Source organism: Plecotus auritus (genome assembly GCF_963455305.1).
Source record: "Plecotus auritus genome assembly, chromosome: 1".
Taxonomy (NCBI): domain Eukaryota; kingdom Metazoa; phylum Chordata; class Mammalia; order Chiroptera; family Vespertilionidae; genus Plecotus; species Plecotus auritus.
The window spans coordinates 12,338,539-12,359,752 of NC_137770.1; the positions used below are offsets into that span (position 1 = coordinate 12,338,539).

The following is a 21,214-nucleotide window of genomic DNA, read 5'->3' on the forward strand; positions in this document are numbered from 1 at the left end:
GGTTGTGGCTCGATTCCCGGTCAGGGCACATGCCCAGGCTGCAAGCTTAATCCCCAGGGTGGGGCGTGCAGGAGGTAGCTGATCAATGATTCTTTCTCATCATTGATGTTTCTATCTCTTGCTCCCTCTCCCTTCCTCTCTGAAATCAATTCAAAAATATATTTTTAAAGAAGGGTGGTTTGGGGGCTGGGAGTTTAGGGCACTGGGTGAAAAGGTGGAGGGATTGAGGCGTACAGATTGGTAGTTTCAAAATAGTCACAGGGACGTGAAGTACAGCACAGGGAATATAGTCAATGATACTGTAATAACTATGTATGGTGCCAGGTGGGTACTGGAAATATTGGGGGGAACACTTTGTAAAGTACGTGATTGTCTCACCACGATGCTGTACACCTGAAACGAATACAAACTAATATGGAATGTACACAGTTATTAAAAAAAAAAAAAAGTGGGTGGTCTGAGCTGAGACCTGCACACAGGGTTTTGAACACTATTGATATGAAAAAAAAACACACTGTAATTAGCACATTAATAATAACTTACGTTGATTATATTCTGAAATGATAATCATTTAGATATACTGGGTTAAATAAAACATTAGTAAAATGAATTCCACTGATTTCTTTTTGCCTTTTAAATATGGCTACTAGAGAATCTAAAACTACATATGAGGCTCGTGTTCCACCTGTTGGACGCTCTGATACAGACATTTCCAGAAGTGTCTCTCGTGCCGCCTCCCAGTCAGCGTCCCTGCCGCCACCAGGAGGACGTGACAGGCCAGGGTGGGGGAAGGAGGAGAGTCTCAGGCTTAAGAAACAGCAAAACCAAAGCAGAGGTCCAGTTTAAGAGATCTTGGACCCTGCCCAGAGCAACCCCCACCCCCACACTCTGATTCTAGAAAAGGAGGGAGGCATCTGAGGGCCTCAAACCCGGAGTCAGGTGGGCTGCGTGGTCTGTTTGCATCCTACCTGAGGGAGGGACTAAGTCTGCAGGGGTGAAGCCTTAATCAGACCAAAGGGGGTTGTTAGGTATGAAGCCAGGAAGGTGTGGCTCTTGGCCCTGTGAGTTCCTGTGATGCTGCCCAGGGTCCCCCGTGATCAGGGTTGGCATTTGCTGTTGGGAGAGGCCCGGGGGGAGGGATGAGCCAGGATGGAGCCACTTCCATCCTGGGGCGTGGGGAGGGGTCAGAGGGCAGCAGGACCCAGAAGTCCTGATAAGGGAACAGCATTTCCTAAAGAGGAGGGTGGAGTCCTGGTGGTGGTTGGGGGGGGAGGGGAGGGGGCCCTGGGAAGTGCGGGATTAAACGGTCCAGCAGAGCTGTGCTGTGTTAAGCAGGTGGGTTTTGCAGAGACCTGAGCAGGCAGATGTGAGGTATGAGGGTCACTGTGCTAAAACTCCTCCTCTGCCGCCCGCACCCCCAAAGCCTCCGAGAGGCCCTCCCTCTCATGGATGCTGTGTGTGCACGTGGGTATTTAGGGATTTCCCTCTGGGTCCACACAGAAGATGGTGCCAGGTTACCAGGACAACAGGAGTGTCCCAGGCAGTAGCGGGCACCATGGGGCTGGGGGCGTGGGGGCAGCAGGGCAGTCCCGGGGTGTCCACAGGCTGTGAAATTGGGGCCTGGTGGGTCTCATTTGGAGCTCAAGACTGGGGCGGCCCAGCTGATGTTGATGTAACCTCTCCCCAAGCCCTGAAGTGTGGCTGCAGCATCTCCTCTGGGAGAGAAGTTAAATCACAGGAGCCAGCATTACCCAGAAAACAAGCACTTCGGGGGCCATTAGTTTCCTCTAACCCCGCCCCCTTGAAAACCAAAAATATCTTCTGGCATCAAAAGGCTTGATGATCATCTTCAAATCTCCTCCCTGGGCCCAGGGCCTCCAGGCGGGGGGAGGGGGGAGAGGAGGGGAAGCGGGGGGAGGGGCGCAATTAGCACTCTAATGGCAGCTGGGGCTAGAGCTACAGGCTTCTTTCTGCTCTGCCACAAACTAGGCAAGTCCGGTCCCTCTCAGGGTCTCAATCTCCTCATCTGTGCAATGGGCAGGGGGTGGCTGGGAAGATTCCTCCATTGGCTGAGTGGCCCTGGGTGACCCCTGGGAGAAATGAGGGGGTTTGCCTCGCATTCATTCATACTACAAATATTTTCTGAGGGCCTGCAAGTGCCAGATGTTGGTCTAGGCCAGGGGTGGGCAAACTTTTTGACTCAAGGGCCACAATGGGTTCTTAAACTGGACCGGAGGGCCAAAACAAAAGCATGGGTGGAGTGTTTGTGTGAACTAATATAAATTCAAAGTAAAGGAGCGGAGGGGAGAGCAAGAGAACCGGATAGAACAGCCGGATCCGGCCCGCGGGCCGTAGTTTGCCCAAGGCTGGTCTAGGCAATGGGTTAGAGCAGAGAACAAAAGGATTAAAAAACACACACACATACCAAAACCTAGTTATAGAGCCAGGAAGAGGTGGCTCTTTGCCCTGTGAGTTCCTGTGATGTTGCCCAGGGGCACCAGTGATGAGGGTTGGCATTTGCTGTCGGGAGAGGCCCCGGGGAGGGATGAGCCAGGATGGAGTCACTTCCTGCGGGGGTGGGGGTGGTGGCAATGGACAAGGACAATGAGTGACCTAGAGTATGTCAGATGATGAACAGTGCTATCGAGGGGAAGAGAGTCCAGACACAGGGCTTATGTTATCTGGTCTAGAAAAAACTGCAAGGAAGCCAGGGAGATGGCAGGAGCTAGGGAGGGGGTGAGGTCAGCATGGGGAAGGACAGGGGTCCTTGTAAGGATTCTGGGAGAGTTGGCTCTAAACCCATGTACATGGAGCCCTAACTGGTTTGGCTTATGGAGAGAGTGTTGGGCCTCGGACTGAAGGATCCCTGGTTTGATTCCACTCAAGGGCAGGCTTGATCCCCGGCCCTGGTCGGAGTGTGTGCAGGAGGCAACCAATCGATGTGTCTCTCTCACATGGATGTTTCTCTCTCTCTGTCTCTCCTCCTCCCTTCCACTCTCTCTAAAAAACAATGGAAAATATTCTTAGGTGAGGATTAACCATAAATAAATAAATACATACATACATACATACATACATACATACATACATAAACAAACCCAGGTACGTGGACGCCTTCCCTGGGCTGCCCTCTAACGACTGGCCCACGCCAACCCCCAGGCTTCTTGGGCAAGAAATGGGCCCATTACGTCCTAGTGGGGACCGGAGAGTCTTCAAGGAGCCACACAGGTGAACCTGCACCCCGGCCCGCAGCTCCCTGGCAGGGGGGCAGGCACTGCTTTCAAGGTGACCAAGAAGAAACTCTGCCCCAGGCTCTAGCATCCCCGGGACTGTGCCACCCCTCTCTGCAATCACACCCTCCACTGCTCTGAAGCCTTCAATGGCGCACACTGCCTAAGGAATCAGTCCAATCTCTAATACTGAAGATATTCCTTTTCGGAACAGCACCTCCCTGCAGACTCCCCTACAAAGGGCTGTTCTTCGTCACCCAGCAAAAGCTGCACTTCACCGCCTGGGGCTCCTGCAGGTTCTCTATTACCTCCTCCAACATTCTCTCCGATGGGTGGGCAAAGGTTTATTGGATTGGACCCAGAAAGCAAGAACCATATAAGAAAAGACGGATAAATTAGATGCATCGCAATTTAAACTTGTGCCCATCAACACACCTCCTTCAGAAAAAGAATACTCAAACCACAGGCGGGGAGAAAATATTTGCAAAGCATACATGCAACAGAGAACAAGCAAATTAATTTATAAAATGGGCAAAAGATTGGGAGAGCCCTCAAAGAAGAAGACATACAAATGGCCAAAAGAAGCAGGTGAGAGAGAGCGCTCACCTCATTAGTCATCAGGGAAATGCAAATTGAAACCACAATGAGATACCGCGTCCCAACCACCAGCATGGCTAACATTGCAAAGCCTGCCACCATCACATGGTGGAGGATGGATGTAATCAGAACTCTTGTACATTGCTGGGGAGAATGCACATTGGCACAACCACTTTGGGAAAAGGCAGTTTTTTACAAACCTTAACATACACTTGCCCCCTGGCCCAGACATTCCACGCCTACATGTAAACCCAGGAAAAAAGGAAAGCGGATGTCCACTAAAAGACCCGAGGATGCCCTTGCCAGTTTGGCTCAGTGGATAGAGTGTCAGCAGATAGACCACAGGGTCCTGGTTCGATTCTGGTCAAGGGCATGTACCTTGGATGCAGGCTCCTCCCCGGCCCGGGCCTTGGTCAGGGCTCGTGCAGGAGGCAACCAATCGATGTGTTTCTCTCACATCGATGTTTCTCTCTGTCTTTCCCTCTCTCTTCCACTCTCCCTAAAAATCAATGGGAAAATATCCTCGGGTGACGATTAACAAAAAACAAACGAAAGACCTGAAGCCAAGTGCTCTCAGCGGCTTTATTCATAATAGCCTCAGACTGGTCCAGGGGTAACCTCGATGGGAGAATGGCCAAACAGATGCTGGGACGTGGCAGAGTGGGATCAGCAATAAATACGGAACTACAGATACACACCCCCTCATGGATGACCCTCAAAAGCTTTATGCCGAGTGAAAGGAGCCAGATGCAAGAAAATTCATGCTGTATAAATCCATTTATATGAAGTTCAAGTGGTACACTCAGTATGTGTATTTACATTTTATCATGTGTAAATTTTACACCAAAACAATAAAAGGGAACCATAGCTAAATACTGGACTCTAGTTAATGATATGCATTCTAACATATTCAGGGCGTGCCCAAAACTTTCTTTGAAATGCAAAAAAAGAACACCAAGAAAAAGGTAGATGGCTAGAGATATGTAATAAAGCAAATATACAAAAACGTTCAAGGTAAGTGAGTGTTTACTGCAAAATTCTTTCAACTCTTCTGTACGTTTAAATTTTTTTTATAGTAGCCGAAACCGGTTTGGCTCAGTGGATAGAGCGTCAGCCTGCGGACTGAAAGGTCCCGGGTTCGATTCCGGTCAAGGGCATGTACCTTGGTTGCGGGCACATCCCCAGTGGGAGGTGTGCAGGAGGCAGCTGATCGATGTTTCTCTCTCATCGATGTTTCTGGCTCTCTGTCCCGCTCCCTTCCTCTCTGTGAAATATCAATAAAATATATTAAAAAAAAAAACAACACAAAAATTCCTATGCCTACATAGGATTTCATGAAAACAAAAATTAATTCTTTAAATTTTTTTTATAGTAAACTATTGGGGATCAAGTTTGCCCCATCCTTGAAGGCCTGTTCAGAAGAGGCCTGCCTGCTGTTGATAGAGGCCTTAGGTTTGAATCCAGGCTGTGTGATCTCTGTCCAGTTACTTTACCTCTCTGGGTTTCAGCTTAAGCATTTAAAAAAAGACTAATAATAACAGTCCTACTGGAAGTTGTTGTGCAGATCTGATAAGATGTCTCTCAAGTACTTTGCTCAGCACACACAATCATAGTCAATGTCAAGTATTGTTTTTCTAGTTCAAATTCTCCTTTTTCTCCTCTTGCTACGATTCTCCCACTTGGTAGCCTTGATTTTAGGACCTAGCGCATTGGATAGAGTGACTGAGGTATGCATCGGTGTGCTTCACTCAGCTTATACCCACGATAACATCTGGCCCCAGAGATAACCCACAAGTTCAAGCGCCTGGGAGCCACATGGCTTGACATGCAAAAAGACGTCAGTTTGTTTTGGCACAGAAACACCCTGGGAGGGTCCCTTTGACACAGCGAGCCCAGCGGGTGCTGGCTGTCCCAGAAACCTTGCAATGACGTGTGCCATAGAGGCCATCGTGGCGGCTCTGACTAAACCACTGGAGAGGCCAAAGGCTCTTAAGATACTGCTTTCCAGGAATTGTCCACTTCGCTCAGCGTTCTCCTGTCCCGGGGGCCGGGGCAGCCGTAACAAAGGCCTGTGCAGGGCCCCTAGGAGGTGACTTGGCAGCTGCGGGACCTGAGGGGGGAGAGGATCTCTAAGTGTCAAAGGCTGCAGCAAGTGGAGAAGTTAGAGAAGGAACAGCTGAGGTGGGGAAGGTTTGGTACTCGCTTGGGTCACAGGAGCAGAGAAGCCCTGAGGAGACAGAGTGACAGGGGCACCTGCTCTGACCCGGCCAAAGACGGGTAACGGGGCCGGCAGCTGCACCTGCTGACTTGGGAGACTTGAGTCTCTGGGTGCGCACCTGTGACTGCATGGTACCCATGGCCATGATGGTGGCCGTCAGGCTCTGGCAGGATGGCACAGCTGGGAATCCCCGGAGCTGGCACCGGGTCTGGCTCTATTTCAGTGCCATGATTACTGTTCTACAACAGCCTGGCCACGTCAGTGCTAACTGCCAGGGACCATCGCGGAGCCCACACGGCCCTGGATATGTCATCTGCCGGCAGAACCAGTGACCCCGACACCCACACCACCTTCCTTCTCAGCAGCCAAACCCTGCTCAGGGCCCTGCAGAGGCAGCCCCGGGGCCTCAGCTGATGAATGGCACTGTTGGTGCAAAAACAATAAGCCTCAGAAACTTTAGGGCAGGCGTCCTCAAACTACGGCCCGCGGGCCACATGTGGCCCGCCGAGGACATTTATCCGGCCCACCGGGTGCTGCTGCCTGTCATGCCTAGCAGCCGACTCGTCCCGGGCCCGCAGTGCGCATAGGAATTTGTTCATAGTTTTTTTTTTTTTTAAACTATAGTCCGGCCCTCCAACGGTCTGAGGGACAGTGAACTAGCCCCCTGTTTAAAAAGTTTGAGGACCCCTGCTTTAGGGCAATTCCACCAGAAAGAAATCGTTCTAGGGCTAGTTTTCCTTCTGCTCCTGGGAACAGAGCATTTAGCTCGAACCTGCAGTGGGGGCAGCCTCTGACACCCAGGCTGCACCGCCCAGCTGCCGAGTGGTCAGACACGCAGGGACCCCTGGCCCGGGGCTGCAGGGACCAGGCTGGACTCAGCATCCGGTTCCTGGGGGAGATTTTCTCACTAGCCCCCGGAAGGAAGGAGTAAACTGGCATGGCGTGTCCCCGGCTTCCTGGCCTGGTACCTGTGTCCCCGTCACAGGCTTATGCCATGTGAGTGAGAAAAAGAGAAAGCTCTGCCCCGGGTGGTGAGGCATCCAAGGGGGCTGCTGAGCACAGAGGCGGAGCCACGAGTGGGCAGCCCCGGGTGGGGCCCCCTGGATGCTGCGTGTCTGAAAGGAAGGCAGGAGGTTTCCCAGCTATGAGGATGCGGCTCGGGGCCACCTCTGCCCCAGGGAAGCCGCTCAGGAAGTTCCAACGATGCCTCGCCGGGGAGAGAACTGAGGCCCCTTGTGCAGACTTGGCAGTCCCCCAGGGAGTGTGGGATGGAAGGGGAGAACTGGGAAAAGGCCACCTCCGTCCCATGCACCACCCCGACCTCAGCTGGCCGGCCTCCAGCCACCATAAGACCAAGGGAGAGGCCTGGTCCCCAGGATCTCAGGGCTCCAGGCCAGCAGGGGCAGGCGAGGCTGCAGTGGTCCATGCTAAGGCGTGGCCCGATCCCTCTGAGCAAGGAGTGTGAGTACCAGACACAGCCCCTCTCTCCAGTTTGAAGTGGCACCTCTTTCTCAAGCTGGGACAGGACCATCCAGTGGCCCGGGGAGGAGGGTTGCCTGACTCTGATCCTGGAGCCTGAGGCCACGCCATGCCTCGGCCCTCCCTCCCAGGTGAGGGGGACAGTCGCTCACTGCCACCCCCAAACCTTATCCTCTCCCTTCTCCTCCATGCTCAATGCTGCTCACCGAGTCCCTCTGCACAGAGGGGAAGGGACCAAGAAGATGGGGCAGGAGCGGGGGTGGGGGATGTCCCAGGAAGAGGCCTTGACCTCTCAGCTGACATCCTCTCACTGCAAATTCAGTCAGAGACTCGGTGCTTATTTCACACAATCTGCCAACCTGAAGATAAAGAACTAGCTCTCACACCAACCCCGGCCACATCCCAGCCATTGTGACCCTCGGCGGGCCCCAGCCATTGTGACCTCCCAGGCCTCAGTTTCTCATCGGTACAATGGAGCTGGTAATGCCTGCCACTTGTAAGGTGCATCAAGCAGCATCCAGCACACAAGAGCCCCTCAAACAGATGGTTATTCTAGCCGGGGTAGTCATGTGTATGGTCATGCCTTTTCTCCCAGGAACACCTGTTGCTATGGCAATAGCATAAGAACTGGCCAGAGAGAGGTGAGAATCCATCAGCCCCCTAAAAGCCATCGGAGCACCCAGAGGGTAAAGCACCCCCAAGAATGAAAATGGTTGCACCTACTCTGAAGACAACCTATCAAAATCTACGAGATGGGGACCCCGGAGCCCAGACCCCAGCAGCCTCCCTCCCAGGATGCACTCAAGAGTGTAAGGCAGGGGTCCTCAAACTTTTTAAACAGGGGGCCAGTTCACTGTCCCTCAGACCATTGGAGGGCCGGACTATAGTTTAAAAAAAAAACTATGAACAAATTCCTATGTGCACTGCGGGCCCGGGACAAGTCGGCTGCTAAGCAGGACAGGCAGCGGCACCCAGTGGGCCGGATAAATGTCCTCGGTGGGCTGCATGTGACCCGCGGGCCGTAGTTTGAGGATGCCTGGTGTAAGGCAACCGTAAGGATGGTCACTGCAGCAGCACTCACACTGAGAGGTTGGGAACAACCCATGTCCATCCACAGAGAAGGGGAAACAGGCTGGGACTCATCCACCCTGGACTGGCACACAGCTGCTAGGAGGTAGAAACCAACGCCTCATTGTTACATCTCGAAATCCTGTTTATAGCACACATTGATTTCCTGATTTTGACCCTGGTGCCGAGGTTACTAGGAGAATGTTCTTGAGTTTGGGAAATCCCCACTGAAATAAATGGGAGTAAAGGGGCACGAAGCCTGCTTCTTTCTCTCACAAGGTTCAGGAAAACATAAACGAGAGAGAAAAAACAAGCAGGTGTGGCAAAATCTACACTAATAAAAGAGAAACATGCTAATTGACTGTACCTTCGCAACGCCCACCAGCCAATCAGGAGTATGCAAATTAACCCAACAAAGATGGCGGGTTAATTTGCATACGCAGGTGCTGAGTGGCCAGGGGCGGGGTGGGACACTTGCGTCATCGTCATGGCGATGACACAGGTGTTCCGCACCACCCCAGCTGCTCGGGGCCTCTGGGCAGCATGGGAAGGCGGGAAGGCGGAAAGGCAGCTCCGGACGGAGCGAAGGCAGTACCAGCAGCCAGGGGAAGGAAGGCCTATTCTTGCATGAATATCGTGCAACGGGCCTCTAGTGTTAATATAATTGGTGAATCTGGGTGAAGAGTGTCCACACGGGGATTCACGGGTCTATTCCTGTAACTCTTCTTGGAGTCTGGAGTCATGCCAAATGAAAAAATTTTTAAATCAAACAAACCCAAAAACCTAATGTTAAGTGCCAGGAGCAAATCACAGAAGGAACAAAACCATGTAGATGAGGTATAAAAACACACACAACAGTTCTGTGTCTTGATTGTGGGTGCGTACACACACCAAAGTCAGGATGGTGGCCCCTCTGGGGGATGAAGGGGAGAAACGGGGATGGGGAGGGGTGTGAAGGAGGCCTCAGCCAGTTCTATAACGATTTACTAGTTTTGAAAAGATCTGAGGCAATATGGCAAAAGATAGGATTGAACAAAGCTGACGTATGGGTACTCAGGGTGTTGTTAGGCTTTTCCCTAGATTTCGCTGTGCTAGAAATATTTAATTAAACAGCAAAATGAAATGCCCACGTACACACACCTGTCCCCAGATCCCAGAGCCTGGCACAGCCGAGCAGATACGGCGTGGGGTTCTCAGGCAGCAAGCTCATCAATTTCTCGGAGATGACTCGGGCTATTTTTCCTTGGTGTTCTCAACTCAGTCTGGAGCCTGGCGGCCAGTGTTGGAAGTAATCAGGACGAGTCCACCAAAGAATCAGCCCCAGGGACTTTTTGAGAAATCCTAGAAGAGCTGCCACAGAGGTCAGCAGAGCCGAGCCAGGGGAAGTCACGGGTCATTTTTCTGCCCTGTGGCAGCCACGGGACTTGGGCCAGGAGTAGCAGCCGGTGCCAGAGGGAACAATGCCCTGGAATTCCCGATTGCAGGTGAAGATGCTGGCAGGGATCTACAACAGCGTGGCAGGAATCTGGGGCTGGAGAACTCCCGAGGCCCTGGTGTGATGACAGAGGCCGGCCGCTCCGCCCTTCCGTGCCTCAAGTGTCCTGCTCTGTAAGCGGGGAGACTGTGCCCCTCCCTCAAAGGTCGTGTGTGGATCAAATGGGAGAGTGTAAGGAAAGGATCCAGCTGCAGCTGACCCTTAGCCAATGCTAACTACTAGATGAGATGGAGGCTTGGGAACAGTTCATGGAGGAAGTCAAGACTCTAGGCCCCAGGGAAGGAATTCCAGTTGGTGAGGGAGGAGATCTGAGAACGTCTGGAGGGCAAGCACACCCGAAGACCAGTGGGAACATTGGGTTTGGATCAGTGGTGAGCCAGTAAAGCACTTGTCTAGGACCCAAAAGAATAAGCCCTGATGTGGAGTGTTTGCCAATTCCCATGGTGTCAATACTCCCACCATGGCCGATATGAAGCTATCAATGGTTTAACAAGCACCTTGCAAAATTCCTGAGCTGATACAGTAGGTCCCTGGGAGCTGACCAGCTGCAGCACCATTGGGATTAAGGCTGCCCTTGGCCTCGATTGTTCCCCTACCTGGAGTCCTCTACCATCCCCATACGCGGTTGTTGGACTGGAGGGGATCGCATTGTGGAAATGAAGGGAGGTAAGAGCTGAGTAGTGACACGGCACATGCGGCACTCACAGAACGGGTGTGACACAAAGGAAATGGCACTGAGCTCCGTCTCAGGAGACCTGGGTCTGGTCTGTCCTTCACTAAGTGACCTTGGGCAACTCACTCCCCCTCTCGAGGTTCAGTGAGTGGCCTCTTCAGAAAAATGAGACGGTTGGACAGGATCCTGAGGCGGCAGGTAGGTTGAGTTTCCAGGTGAACCCAGGTGATTGGCAGCAGCTGCCCAGATGGTTATGCTGCAGGCTGGTCAGAGAGAGAATGTCAGGGTCTCTCCATGACGTCTGCCCCGGGCTCTGCACCGTTACTGAGCGTGCCCAGACCAGGGATGGCGGTCCTTCCAGCACAATGAATTCCATGGCTCCGTGACGCACCGAACCTTGGCCAGACGCCACCTAAGGCTTCTCTGCTAAGCCAGGCTGGCTCGGCCCCAGCAACAGACCGAGAGAAGGCGGGCGGCCAGGCCAGCTCCTCGGTGGCTTCCTCTCTGCCAGATGCTTCTGCCTGGACGTGTGGAAGCTGAGCCGCAGCTGCCGCCTGCTTCACCTCTGGCCCAGCCGTGGGTGGACTCAGGACCAAAACCACAGCTCCCGGCTGACCGTGGCGGCCATGTGGGGATGGGAGAGAAACAGCCGGTCCAGAATCAGACTTTCTCACACACATAGTGGCAAACACATGGCAAACGCCTCCAGCCGAGGTCCACAGGCTGAATGCTGACACGGGGCCTTGGCGGATCCATCCTGTGTGACCAAGATCCCTGGGTTTCTCTCGCCCAGAGACCAAAGGCCTTCTATGTTGAGGGGGGCACAGGGACAGCTTCAGGCCCCTGACCCTCAGTGTGTGAGCCTCGAGGAGCCTGGGGCTCAACTTGTGGGCCTCTGCCCGCAGCTTCTGGGGGAAGCCAGCCCCGCAGGCCTTCCGGACCCAGGAAGTGCTAAGAGCCGGTCAGGCTGTCTCGCTTGCACGTCACAGACCACATCAAGGGGTCTAGCAGTCAAAGGCCTTCAAAGTTTCCGCACCTGTGTGTGCTGCAGGCCCTGCTGCTCGGCGGGTGTCAGGCCCGGCCCGGCACCCAGCCTGCCTTCTAGGAGGACTGCTGGCTGCACAGCTGTCCCTGCCCAGATGACCTGGTGGAGCCTGCGGGGGCACCAGCTTCAGTGCTGCGGGCCTTCCTGGTGGCTGCTCCCACTATGCCGGGCCTGGCCCCCAAAACCCCTTTCTCAGCCGCTCTAGTCACTGCCTCACGGCTTCCCTCTGCCTGCCTTCTGGCCCTGGCTGCTCTGTGCTCTTGAGAGCCCTGGACACCCTAACCTCCTGGGACCCTGGTTCCTCCACCCTCCCTCTGTGACCTCCTCTGTCTCGCAGGCCCCAGCCCCTTGAACCAGCCTAACCAGACTCAGCCTGCCATGCCGCTGACCCTCCCAGCCGGCACCAGCCTGGGCTGGAACCCTGTCCCCGGTGCTGTGTGCGATGAGGCACTGAGTGCTGGCCAAGGCTGTGTTGACAGTAGTTTAAACACGGGCTCGGGAACCAGGCAGCCTAGGTTAGAATCCCAGTTTGGTTGCCTTGGCAAGTGATTAAACCTCTCTTTGCCTCAATTTCCTTACATTTAATATAAGTATAAAATATAATACTTATACATATTACAAGTATTACATTTTATACTTATATTAAATATAATGTAAGTATTGCTACCTTACAGGATTGCTGTAAAGAGTTCAGGATAGCGCCCGGCATATAGCAAACATCCCATCATGTTGTCATCCATCCATTCATCCAGTAAGTATTTATTGAGCATACACTATGGACCAGACACCACTCTAGACTTATCATAATAATAATAATGACAATAATAGTTACACATAGTGAAAGAGCAGCTAACATTTCTCTCCTTCTCTGCCCCCCAAAGCATTCCTTAGAAAGTTCACTAAATAGACATGGCTACTGGAGAAGAGAGGATTTGGGGGGCTAGTTTCCTGACTGGGACTGAAGCTGGAGGCAGCAGGGACACAAGAACCCAGGTCAGCAAGGGCACTGGGCAGGCCCCGTGTGTCTAGGTGACACATGGACGGTGAGATGGGCTGAGGCCACCTCTGCAAGGAGACAGGGAGGCTGACCACGTGGTGCCACTGGGGAGTGAGGGACTGAGAGGCTGATGGGCAGGGGTGGAGGGAGGCACTTCACCCCACACCCTTTGTACCTTTTGAATTTGAGCCATCACCTAGTGTGGTTCAGTGACTGAGCCTCGACCTATGAACCAGGAGGTCACTGACTCCTGGTCAGGATACATACCCATGTGGCGGACTGTATCCCCATGTGGGGTGTGCAGGAGGCAGCGGATTCACTCTCATTATTAATGTTTCTATCTCTCTCCCCCTGTCCCTTCTTCTCTGGGACCAATAAAAATATATTAAAACACAAAGAATTAAAACAATTTGGCCTTTTGCCTCATTGCTTCAGAGAGAGCAAGAGGGGTGCGTCACTGGCAACTCTACTGCAGCCACGGGAGAAAATCCAGCCGGGTTCTCCTTCGTACGGGAAGGATACATACAGCTCATTAAGCTGGACTGAGTGAACACCCAGGAGTGGGTCATTCATGACATCTACCTTACCGCAGCATGTGATCTCTTTGTATATAAAACTTTAAAACTGCAAATCATCATAATAATAAACACAACAACAAACAATGTGGGACTTTGAACAAGAAAGGTTCTCGGCCCTGACTGGTTTGGCTCAGAGCGTCGGACTGCAGACTGAAGGGTCCCAGGTTCGATTCTGGTCAGAAGCATGTACCTTGGTTGCGGACACATCCCCACTGTGGGGTGTGCAGGAGGCGGCTAATCTATGTTTCTCTCTCATTGATGTTTCTAACTATCTATCCCTCTCCCTTCCTCTCTGTAAAAAATCAATAAAATATATTTTTTAAAAAAGAAGAAAAAAAGAAAGGTTCTCGTTAAGGGGATTGCAGGTGTGGAACTGAGCTTTCTTGTTTGGGCTAAGATTGCACATTGGAGGTCATCTCCCTTCTGGAATCTATCTCAAAGCCATATTTTAAAAATGTAGATTGCCCAGCTGGCACGGCTCAGTGGTTGAGCGTCAACCTATGAATCAGGAGGTCATGTTTCAATTCTCGGTCAGGGCACATGCCCAGGTTGCAGGCTTGATCCCCAGTGTGGGGGGTGCAAGAAGCAGCCGATCAATGTTCTCTCTCATCATTGATGTTTCTATCTCTCTCTCCCCCCACCTTACTCTCTGAAACCAATAAAAATATATTTTAAAAAATGCAGATAGCCGAAACCGGTTTGGCTCAGTGGATAGAGCGTCGGCCTGCGGACTGAAAGGTCCCGGGTTCGATTCCGGTCAAGGGCATGTACCTTGGTTGCGGGCACATCCCCAGTAGGAGGTGTGCAGGAGGCAGCTGATCGATGTTTCTCTCTCATCGATGTTTCTGGCTCTCTATCCCTCTCCCTTCCTCTCTGTGAAATATCAATAAAATATATTTAAAAAAAAATGCAGATAACGTTTGACGGACAAGGATGTTCACTGCAGTGTGATTTACAGTCGCCCAGAACTGGAAACAAATGGTGAGCAACACCGCTTGTCACACATCCGGCTCCTCCCCTAACTCTGCGTCCCAGTGACGGTCACTTCTACTGCTGTGCCCAGACTCAGTACAGAACGTGTGTTCAACAGAATTTTGTTAATGATCAAGTGGGTCAGGAAATATTAGTACTATGTAAAATTGGAAACATTCAACCACTTCTGGCCTATAAGGGAAGCACGTTTAGATATTTAATCTAATGCAAACCCAAAATCACAGATCTGTCAAGGTAGAGTTGCACATGTCAAAAGGATGCAGAGACAAAGATACTTACTGGATTCATTGGAGCCTTGTCTGAAATGGGGAAATGACTGGAAACAATCTAAATGCACACCATAAAGGGACCAGGTAAATGAATGGATACTATGCAAGTGTTTAAGAAGAAAGAAAGAAAGAAAGAAAGAAAGAAAGAAAGAAAGAAAGAAAGAAAGAAAGGAAGGAAGGAAGGAAGGAAGGAAGGAAGGAAGGAAGGAAGGAAGGAAGGAAGAGAGAGGGGGGGGGGAGGAGGGAGGGAGGAAGAAAGGAAGAAAGAAAGAAAGAAAAGAAAAGAATGGGGAAGGTCTCTGTGTACTGACAGGGAAAGGTCTCCGGGGTATGTGGTTAAATGACAAAAGCACACAACAGTAGGCATACTGTGCTCCCCTGTTGGGGAAAAAAGAGAAATTACTGGTATTTGCCTAAAGAAGCCCTGAAAGAAGGCACAAGAAATTAATAACTAGCGGGCCAGGTGTGGGAACAAGTCCACAGGGCACGAAGGTGGGAGACCTTTGCACTATATGCATTTTTAAAAATTATACTTTTATTGTGCATCTGTGAATGTATCACCTACTTAAAAAATAAATTAGTCATGTTTCCAGAAATTTCTGAGGGCCAGGCATTGCTCTAACTGCTTTTGCATACATTAACTTCCAGTTAATCCTTTAAAACAACCGTATAATTCTGGTTATCGTTCCCATGTTACAGAGGAGGAAACTGGGACACAGAGAAGCTAAGCAACTCACTAAGGCTGTGAAATTAGGAAGTGACAGAGCTGATATTTGAACCCTGGCAGTCTGTGAGTGTATAGTCCCATGACCTTAACTCCTCTGCCAAATCCCTCCAGGTGCCTGCTTGTGATGTAAGATTAAACTTGACAAACATACAACAGGAGAATAATGAGATGGGAGGGTAGATCGTGCCCATAGAGTGGAAGACGAAATACTATCAAGGTGCGAACTCTGCACAAACTGATCTACAGGATCTGTGCCATCCCAACTCAAACCCAAAGGTGTTCTGTGAAAAGGCACAGAGAGATGCAAAGAACCAAGATATCAAAGACGCGTGTGACGAAGGGGGTAGGGTTTGCTCTGCTGGATACCAAGTCTTATTCTAAAGCTACACCGATTAAGACAGAGAAGTAGGTCAGCGGACCAGACTAGTCCAGAAATATACCCACCCATACACAGTCACTTGATTTATGTGTGGCCACAGTGGAACACTGCAGAATGGACAGTCTTTGCAACAAAATGTGCTGAGACAACTGGGTAGCCACATGGGGGAAAAAGAAACTTGACTCCTCTTCACAGCATCTACAAAAAACAGTTCCAAGAAGACTGTCCTGACCTAAGTGTGCGAAACAAAACAGAAAATCTTTTGGAAGAAAATAAAGAATGTCTTCATAATCTGGTGGACAAGAGTCTTCTTAATAGCACGCGTGCACACACACACACCCTTAAAAGAAGACTGCTGAATTGGACTGCATTCAAATGAAGACTTTCTGTTCATTAAGACACCACGAAGGGAGCGTGGAAGTCCAGCCCCAGGTGGGAGAAGATATCTGTAACCCACACAACCAACCAAGGGCTCAGAACCAGCGTATACACAGAGCTTCTACACACCCATAAGGAAAAGATGGAACAAATAAAAAAATGGGCCAGGGGCTTGAACTAGCACTTCACACAGAGGATGTCATGAAGGTTCTCAAAGGCAGGAGGACGCGGGGACCCTGGAATGAGAACAACAATGAGCAGAGCGTCATGAAGACCGACTCCGCTGAGGACTGGAGGACACGTGGAGGAACCAGGCGCCCTGCTTTGCCGGTGGGAGGTGCTCATCCTGAGATTAGGAGACTCATTTCTCCTTCTTCACACTTTTCTGTACATTCCAAAATTTTACACTGAGTGTGTCCTATGGTGAAGACCAGAAAGTAATGGGTGAACATTTCAGGGGAAACAATAACATGGAAGAACAGATGCCTGGGGCAGAGTCTTCCCGAAGATCAACTCGATCTGGGTCTCTCCTTCACACACAACAAGGTAGAAAGTGCTGGAACTGGACAAGCTCACAGTAGGCCCCGCTGGGCTATCCCTCAGCCTCGTGGACTAGCCAAGGGCACCGGCCTTTATCCTAGAGAACAACCTGGTCCCTTACCTGTGGCCCATCAACCTTCTCTGAACCTCAGTCTCCTCCTCTGGAAAAAAATGGGAACCAGCATCCTGCTACCCACAGGGCCAGGTAGCTGAGCAGGCCAGATGGCATTGCGTGTGAGGAGAGGTGGGAACCTAGACCCAACGGGTTCCCAACACTAATGTTCAGCTTAGGGCCTTCCCAGTTCATGATCTAGCCACGCTGTCGCCAGTGCTGTGCGCGAAGGTGGAAATGTTTCCCATCTGCACCATCCAGCGTGGTCACCACTCGCTGCCTGTGGCTGTGAACACCTGAAAGAAGGCTAGTGTGACTGCGACTTCATTTTAATTAATTTAATGTATAAAACAGCTGCACAGGGCTACCAGCGAAGGCACTGGAATGAGAGTGGCTGTATCTCCACTACATCTTTTCAGTGTGTGAACTCATGTGCTAGGTGCGGGACTTGTTTTTAACCAGGAAGAGAGAACAAGACGGTGAAGGAAACTGTATGCATGCTGCGTGTTAGCTGCATTAGCCATCGCCCTCTTCAGAGAGTTCTTCAGGAAAGGAGTTTCTCTTGGCCATTTGTCCCGGGCCGTAAGGGCCCCTTCTCTCAGGAGCGGCCCCATGTGGCTGGCGGCAGGTCCAGGCCCTTCTAGGGTGTGGCTTCTGCACACGATCCCAGCCCAGCCCTCCCCAGACTTGTCCCTGCAGGGCTGCGGGAGTCCATGCCCAGGGATGGACCAGGCTCAGCAAACAGGAGGCTCAGATGGCTCCGGGGAGGCACGTCCTTGGCCCCTTCTGGCCTCCCTCCCTCCAGGAGCACCCACAACCTGGGGCGACCCGCAAGACACGTCCCACTGTGACCCCGGCCTCAGGCCATGCCTGCTGCTGACTCAGAGGTTCCCCATCCTCTGGGGAAACGGGAAGGAGGTCACAGGCCTCTCCTCCCCACCTGACCCTGGGCTGAGAGGGGAGACGTGCAGGGGGGGGCAGCCCCACGGGGGACATGACTCACCCCAGAAGGAGACACAAAGGGCCTTGTGCCCTCTCTCCGGCCCCTCCTGCTGGATCTCAGCTCAGATTTCTCTTTTCCTCACCCTGGGGGCCTGGGGCCTGGCCGAAGCCCACTCTGCTCCTGATTTCACGTCTGCGAAAGGAGGCCGAGGACAGTACCAAGCCCGGAGGGTTGTCGCGAGGGCAGCGTGGACCACAGAGCTAACGACGGCTCCATGAACGGTCCCTGCAGACGGCATTTTTCCGGATGGCCGGGGGAGGTGCAGGAAAGGCGTGGCCCGGACAGGGAGCCGGGGCCTATTCCAGCCTCCGCCACAGCCTTGCTGGGTGTCCTTGGGCAAGTCTCCCTCCCTCTCTGAGCCTCCATCGCTCAGGGAGGAAATGAGCAGAAGGATACTCACAGCCCCCTGCTTCAGAGCCCGCTGGAAGGGTGACACGTGACCAGTGTGTGGAGGAATGTGCTTTGACCAAGTGAACCCCCATTTCTAAGCTGGAGGGGGGTCTGGCACAGAGCCAGCCCAGGGGCCGAATGCAGCGATCCCTGACAGCGGCCTCCCAGGGGCAGGCTGTGGACACGGCCCCCCCGCCTGCGCCTTGCAGGAAACTCCTGCAGCGTCACATTCCTTCCACCCCTGGTGACACTGAGTCACCCTGCAACCCACCTAGCAGTGTGGTGACCACATTTCCTCTGGGGGGGAGGAGCCGCCATGTGCACACTCAGGCCCGATGCTGCTGAAACAAAATGAACAAAATGGGCCGGAATCCCACCCGCAGGGCAGGGCGCATCTCTTGTAGGCTTTTGTTCCCTGTTACCATGGCACCCCCTGCCCCCGGGGCACAGCTTGGGTCCCAGCTCCAGGGAAGCCACCAGTGAGAGGTTCTCAAGAGCAGGAGGTTGGAGGAGGCAGGACACTGGCTCGTGAACTTTATGGGTCCTCAGGGCGCTGGGTGGGGAGAGAACAAGGAGCTGTGAGGAGTGGTGCCCACGCCTCAAAGGCACCGTCCCCACACCCAGTGGCTGCAGGGGCAGCTAGGGCTTGGAGAGACTGGGGGGTGCTGCTGGACTTATTCACCTGGTCCATCCGGCCAACTCAGGGAGGGGCCTGGGGGGTCACCCCCTCGGTGACACTCGGAGGCTGGGGCAGGTCCCAGCAGCGCCCTCCCAGGATGCAGGCACACCAGGATAGAGGGGTGCATCAGGGCCCTGCAACCTTGGGGTGCAACACAGAGCTGCAGGGAGTTCTGGGGCTCAGGACAGAGGTCCCAGACTTCGACAAACCCGGATTCAGGTCCTGGCTCTGCCACTGATTGCGGGGAGCTTCGATCACGTTGCTTATCGTGCCTCAGTTTCCTCACCTGTACGTCGGGCCTTGAACCCCAGCCTTGCAGGCTGTGACTATTAACAGATAAAGCGCTTAGCCAAGGGGCCTGAAGTCAGCCCGCAAGACATACTTGCTGTCATTGTAAGTGTCCAATCTATGAACGCCAAGAATCCCCACTTTATATTTGCCTTGACCGATTCTTCTATTAGACAGATTCTTCTATCAGACTCACCGGATGTGAAATCACACCTTTTCTTGGGAACTGTCCTTTCCTTCAATTTCCCTGGATGGGAACGGGGCCCAGGCCGAGAGAGTGGGGGGACAGTGCACATCGCAAGGACGTGTGCATTTTAAAGAAAGACCATCCCTAAGATGGGCACTTCTTCACCCGGAGGGATGAACTGCTGATCGGGGGCCTGCAGACAGTGCAGGGAGAGCTTTGGGGCCATTTACCTCCATAATGGAGATACGGATTCTTCGGGGGTAGTTCTGTCCCATGAAGTCACCGCGAACACTGAATTAGCAAATTCTGAACCATCGCGCCAGGGGAAGCACAGGGGTAGGTTCCTGCCAACCTCTGGTCACATTTTTGTCAACGGGTCAACACATCACCTCGTTCTGTGTGTGTTTCTTTCTGTTCAAAGACACCTTATTTAACATGTGTCGTTGATTCATTAATATTGAACTCACAACCGACAGCACATGTAACTCGGGCCTGAATGAAGCTTATCTAACACACGTGTCCTCCGTGAGGCCCCGCGCAGCCTTCTTGCTTTTACAAACACTGGACAGCACTTCAGTACTAAACGTGGTCGACCTTTTAAACAGCAAAACCATCCACCAAAAGCCCAAAAGTGTGAAAAACGTGGTCCTAGCTAGACCACGACAAGGACGCTTGTTTGAAGTCTGAGCACTGGGCCAGGAAGGCTGAGCGGGGTCCCCTCATGCGGCCTCCGGTGGGGACGTGCGTGTCAGGAGACTCACAGTGTTCCTCGCTCTATGTCTGCAAATGACTCCTCAGGCACTACGGTTTGGGGGTAACAAATGAATTTGGGCAAGTAGGCGAGTTTACAGATTCTGAATCTGTGTGTAATGAGGATGGACTGCAAATGTCCCTTCACTAGGCTGGCACCCAACCTGGACACAGACCCTGGTCTCAGAGCAGGGCTCGCCATCCGACACTGGGAGCTGCTGTGCCATTTGAACTTGAACCCCCCGTGGTCCATGCCAGGCACCCAGTTCATCAGCGGCTGTTTAGCTGCCGAGGCTGCCCGGCTGCCACGCTGGTCAGTTCCTGTCGGAGGCAGAGTTTATATTGGCCGGGAAGACAGAGGAAGATATTTGCGGCAGCTTTTGGGCAGCCTCTGCCAGCCCTGGAACCTAGGGGTGTCCCGAGAGCCACTCACTTGGGCTTCCCCTCCCTGTGTCATGCGCGGGTCCCACAATCTTAAGTTTTCATGAAGGGCCTCCGGAGTGGGGGGCTGCTGCGCCACACGCTTCCTCGCACAGAGCCCAGCACACAGTGGGGCTCTGTATGAATGGAGGAAGCAATGATCAGGGCAGGGAGCCAGCTCCAGGTCTCACTGCAAGTCAGGACAGGCCTGGGAAAGGACGGGGGTGCGCAGGGTGGCTCGTGGCCAAAGGGGCGAGTGGAGTGGACTCAGGGGTATGGAGTGAGAGCCATTCGGAAGACCAAGGACTACGTTCCTTAAACACCTCGTGTGAGTCAGACTCTGTTCAAGCTCCTTACATGGATTAACTCATGTAACACATCAACAGCACTATGCATGGGGCATTATTGGCGCCCCCATTTTACAGATGAGAAAACTGAGGCACAGAGTGGAATGTGAACTCTGACAGTTGGATCCAGCACCCACACCCATAACCCCTATGCTGTTCTCTTCACCTCTCAACGTCCACATGTCCAGATAGCCATGCTGAGCCACAGCAGCCATCCTCCCCTGGGGAGACGGAGGATGGGCGAGCGGGAGGCAATAAAGGTGGCCTCCTTGGCACCATGGTGCACATCCCACCAGCACCAAGTCTGTCCACTCTACCTCCCAGATACACCCCCGTGGGGCTGCTGGTCCCCATCCCTGTTTAGCTGCTGAG

General features: G+C 52.6%; 1 protein-coding gene across 1 annotated transcript in view; it reads right to left on the minus strand.

Annotated features, from left to right (window-relative positions):
- Positions 1-21,214, minus strand: part of RIN3 (Ras and Rab interactor 3) — a gene marked incomplete at its 5' end in the record, with an annotated part of 127,042 nt that overhangs the window by 81,246 nt on the left and 24,582 nt on the right. The window lies entirely within an intron of this gene.